This window comes from Centruroides sculpturatus, unplaced genomic scaffold, assembly GCF_000671375.1.
Source record: "Centruroides sculpturatus isolate CEXI.00-Female unplaced genomic scaffold, Cexi_2.0 scaffold31, whole genome shotgun sequence".
Taxonomy (NCBI): domain Eukaryota; kingdom Metazoa; phylum Arthropoda; class Arachnida; order Scorpiones; family Buthidae; genus Centruroides; species Centruroides sculpturatus.
In genome coordinates, this window is record NW_019384496.1 from 136,381 (window position 1) to 141,943 (window position 5,563).

General features: G+C 33.6%; 1 protein-coding gene across 1 annotated transcript in view; it reads right to left on the reverse strand.

Moving 5' to 3' along the window:
* The window catches only part of LOC111621905, a 14,025-nt gene extending 11,388 nt beyond the window's left edge, over nucleotides 1-2,637 (reverse strand). Inside the window, exons 1-2 of the transcript XR_002756160.1 lie at nucleotides 2,511-2,637; nucleotides 1,182-1,394 (exon numbers count right to left, since the gene is read on the reverse strand). The gene's annotated coding sequence lies outside the window, so the exon portion shown is untranslated. The remainder of the gene's footprint in view (nucleotides 1-1,181; nucleotides 1,395-2,510) is intronic.
* Nucleotides 2,638-5,563: the final 2,926 nt, after the last annotated feature.

Sequence of the window (5,563 nt, forward strand, 5' to 3'; positions counted from 1 at the left end):
CATACATACAGAAATTACTTCCTAATTTTTTTTTGCATTTCTCGACGTTTCAAGGTGTCCTAAGTCAAAAAAATATAAAAATCTTAAGGGAAGTCATTTTTTGACCGATCGCCATATTTTCCCTTAATCTTATTTATAACAGAGCCGAGAAAGTAAAAATAATGTAGTGACTATAAATTTGTCACATTGAATTACAAGTCGTATTAAGGGATCCTATTTATATTTCTGAGGTCTAAAACAAGAGAAAATTGAGACGTGTGTTCATCCTGTACATATAATTTATACGAATGGTAGAATATACTATATAAATTTACATAAGTGATTTCAGATACATTTGAAATCACTTACGGTATAGCAAGAAATGGTCCATAGGACCATACCTTACTATATTGTACTTTAATATAAATGTACTATATTCTCATATATTATACTTTTGTATATATATTCATATATATATACAATAAATATATGAATATTTATATAATATGTATATATATATTTCATATATTATACTATATATTATACTTTTGTCCACCTTGGACGTTCTTGTGTACTAGGATTTGTTATAATGAGGGAAGAAAAACAAAATTCGAATTAAAATATATTTACTGTACATATAAGATTTTATATGCCACCACAATCGAGCATTTCGGGTCAACGTTCCTCCTCAGCAAACGTTAATTTTCATGTTCATAGTTTAATATACCCATATGTTTCTTTAAACATTTTCGGAAGAGACCTTTAAGATGCGATTATTTAAATTTTCCCAGCAAAACTTTTTCTAAATATTGTTTTGTTTATTACAACACAGTTTCATTCAGTTAAACATCACTAATTCGTTAAACGAAGTACCAATCCATCGTCCCACGGAGTAATTATCCAGCTCACATCACCTTACCTCACTCTGCAGCTGTATTGGTATATTAAAATATAAACATTTAAAATATAAACATAAAAAGATAACGTCTGCTGAAAACAAACGTTGGCCCGAAATGCTCGATTATAGTAGCATATAAGATAATGTTATAGTAAATATATTTTAATTGGAAATTATGTGTTTCTTTTTCCTCATTATAAGAAGTCCAAAGTGGACAAAAGTATAATATAAGTAATTAAGGACAAGAAACACGTATCAACATGATATAACTTACACATGACATATAAACAGTAATATAACTTACCGTTTAAAGCGATCGCACGAAATCTCGTAAAATGGCCGAATCTTCTTCAAAGCCTGTTCATAAGCAGGATTAATATGATTTTCCATGAGGGATTTTTTAAATCCATTTCGTGCGGGACCATCCTGCTCCAAGAGGCATTTTTTCTTGCCACGATATTTAAAATGATCCGAATTGTTTGGATCCACGAATCCCGCACATCCATCCAATCTCTCCCTGAAAATGGACAGAGAAAATTCACATAACACGATAAATGTTAAATTCCGAAACCTTTCTTCTAATCTTAAAATTAAATATACAAAAATTTGCCAATGAATACTTACATAAACTTTGAGAGAAATTATTACACTCTAAAAAAACTTTTCATTTAATATCTAACAAAATTTCCTATTAAACTGTAAGGTAAACAAAGCATCGCTAAGGACCTCGTGAAATTACATTAATTTGAGTGAGGGAAAGAACTTTTTATAAATTAAGCTGAAATCTTCAATAAGAATAAATCATCTTATTATAAAATAAGATATATTAAAATTTAACAACTTATAAATCATATCTATTAACTACTAATTTATTAATAGATCAATAAATTCATCTATTATGTGTAGTGAACCGAAAAGGCTACAGATGACAAATAAGTCTATTAAATTAGGTTTATAGAGTTGAAAACGTATTCTGTTTACTTTTCCAAGTAACAGTAAATGTAAAAAGCCCTAAGATGTATTTACTTAGCACGAGACCTTAAACTCTAAGCTGTTGAACTCGCAAGCAAATTCAACCCTTTCTTGTGAACACCAAAGTGATTATGAATACAGCAAAACACAAAAATGTTAGCTTAAAAACTACATTCAGAAATANATAAGATATATTAAAATTTAACAACTTATAAATCATATCTATTAACTACTAATTTATTAATTTATGACAATAGATCAATAAATTCATCTATTATGTGTAGTTAACTGAAAAGGCTACAGATGACAAATAAGTCTACTAAATTAAGTTCATAGAGTTAAAAACGTATTCTGTTTACTTTTCCAAGTAACAGTAAATGTAACCCTAAGATGTATTTACTTAGCACAAGACCTTAAACTCTAAGCAGTTGAACTCGCAAGCAAATTCAACCCTTTCTTGTGAACACCAAAGTGATTATGAATACAGCAAAACAAAAATGTTTGCTTAAAAACTACATTCACAAATATCGAAGAGTCGAAATCTTTACATCAAATTAAATTAATTATCATTTGCACCGAGCAATTTCATTTTAAAGCCATTAATTTTTCGAATGGATTTCTTATTTGCATAAATAACAATAAAATGTAAAAAATCTCTTACTCGAAATGTTGAGGCAAACGATGATAATTGACAGAATCGTAAAACATTTTGCAATCTTTCAACAAGCGCACTCTTCGCAAAACAATCAAAGAGCAAAACAATCAAAGGTCAATTGTTGAGATTCTTTGTTACGCGTTAAATGAAGTAGATAGAAATTTTAATTATTAACTTTTGGTTTTATTTTCTATTTTTAATTTTGAAGTTTTGAGACACTGTGCAATAATCATTAAAGGGTGATGGTCATTGCTGTAAAGGTTCTGGCCCACCTCTGTAAAGGAGTTGAGATCGAATCCGGGCGAGCAACTCTCCAAGAATTTTTCATAAAAGCTCTATCTCAGATGCGTAAAGTCACCTCCCTCACCATTGTGGGTTGGACCATACCTACGATTGTTGGTATGGTCCAACCCACAATGAACAGAATTGATTTTAGAGTTACCTACCAGTAGCTGAGTGGAAAAACAACTGAACATTTGTAGTTTTTCGTGAGTTTGCATATCGCCGACGGGTTGACAACGAATAGAATTTTCCGAGTTTTCTTCACGTTTTTAACACCTAAATAGGGATCAGTTTCCCATTGATAGTTCTCCCGAGAGGCACTCCTTTCCACGTGTCATGTTACCATATAGAACTAATCTAATTCCTCTTAATATTCACATGACAAAAAGAGTAATATTGTTAATGACAATAACTACATCTGAACCGGCATCTGTGCTACAGAATTACTGTATGCTGTGTTGCTGTTGATGGCAGTTGATTAATCAATTATTGTACAATAAATAATTAAAATTACTGCAACATAGTTCAATTATACTAATGCAAGTAAGAATATTACAGGTTTCAGTCGCATTTGCATGTTGTATCATTCACTAATCATTCTGTATATAAAGAAAAAAGCTATATTTGGCAGCACAGCAACGTCAAATATAATGTCAGTAGTTCAAGGGGATCCTACAGCAACTTAAGTAGTGTCTATAGGAAAATGAAATCAAATGACCATTAGAGCTTAAATGTGCCAAAAGAGCTGCAATAAGAATAGGGTCTATTTGCTCTTCTGAAACGTGCTGGTCAGCTTGGATTCCATTTGATTTTTGCGTTGATCTTGGTTTTAGATAATTTANAAAAAGCGCACTCTTTGCAAAACAATAAAAGAGCTAAACAATCAAAGGTCAATTGTTGAGATTCTTTGTTACGCGTTAATTGAAGTAGATAGGAATTTTAATGATTCATTTTTGGTTTTATTTTCGATTTATAAATTTAAATTTTGAATTTTTGAGTCCCTGTGCAATAATGATTAAAGGGTGATGTTCATGGCAGTAAAGGTGTTGGCCCACCTCTCTGGAGGAGTTGCGATCGAATCCGGGCGAGCAACTCTCCAAAAATTTTTCATGAAAGCTCTATCTTAGATACGTTGAGCCCCCTCCCTTACCATTGTGGGTTGGACCATACCCACAATGAACATGATTGAAGGCCTTTAGAGTTGCCTAATAGTGTCTGAGTGGAAAAAATCATTGAACATTTGTAGTTTTTTATGAGTTTGCGCCTCGCTGACGGACTGACAACGAATATAATTTTCTGAGTGTTCTTCACGTTTGTAACACCTAAATAGGGATCAGTTTCGTATTGATAGTTCTCCCGAGAGGCACTTTATTCCACGTGTCATGTTACCACATAGAAGTAATCTAATTAATCTTAATATTCACATGGCAAAGAGAGTAATATTACAAAAAACGGCTGAGATACAAAAGGTTAATGAATATAACTACATCTAAACCAGCATCTGTGCTACAGAATTACTGTATGCTGTGTTGCTGTTGATGGCAGTTGATTAATCAATTATTATACAATAAATAATTAAAATTACTGCAACATAGTTCAATTATATTAATGCAAGTAAAAATATTACAGGTTTAAGTTGCATTTGCGTGTTGTATCATTCACTAATCATTCTGTATATAAAGAAAAACATCTATATTTGGCAGCACGGCAACGGCGGCTGTCGTTTCGTCATTGCCGTCAGTAGTCGAAGTAGGATCCTACAGCAACTTCACTAGTGTCTATAGGAAAATGAAATCAAATGACCATTAGAGCTTAAATGTGCCAAAAGAGCTGCAATAAGAATAGGGTCTATTTGCTCTTCTGAAACGTGCTGGTCAGCTCGGGTTCCATTTGATTTTTGCGTTGATCTTGGTTTTAGACAATTTAGAGCTCATTTAATCATGTCTGTTTGTGATCTGCGTTCGGTACGTTTCACCTGTAGTAACTGAATAAGTCCAAGAAACGTTAGAGCTTTTTAATTGTTTCAGACTGCTCAAACTCTAAAATAAGAGCTATCCGGTTCGGCAATGGTTTAATGCCATCTATGTTGACCACGTGTATCAAGAAGAACAATTCTGATACACCCAAGACACACTTTTCGCAGTTGATGCCAATGCCTTATTCGGACAAGCAGCGAAAAAGTTGTTCGAGATTGACCTGATATCCAGGAATTCGATGGTATGTCCACATTAAGTCAACTTTTGAAAATATGATCTTGTCACGTAAGTTGCTAGCAAAATTCAGTCAGTGTCGTAGCGAGTAACTGTCTCATAGCTTGATACGATTCAACATGTGATAATCTCCCGCAAGTTGACCCTTGGTTAGGATGCAATGAACAATGTTGTGCTTAATTTTGTTCCAGACAGGCATGGGAGGAGGATGCAGCACCGGTTTTGGACCGTTAGGCGCCTGCGTGTCAGAGATATTTGGCCGTCAATGTTCCCTCTGAGCTGCGCGGCTGCGCGACCGCGCACTGCTCAAATTGCTGCCGCGCAGGCGAGCATGCACACCGATTTGAATTGTTCTTTACAGAGACCCCCCTATAACGCTTAGATACGTTCCACGCTAACCGAAAATTACGTTGTAAGAATGATTAAATACATGAGCCAATCGCAGCCCGATAGGTGGGAACTTTACGGACTAAGGCTGTTTGAAAGGTTTTCTTCTATAAAATTAACCGATTCTAGACTAATTCCACTCAACATTTCCAAAACACGTATAATTTTTTGGGAATAATC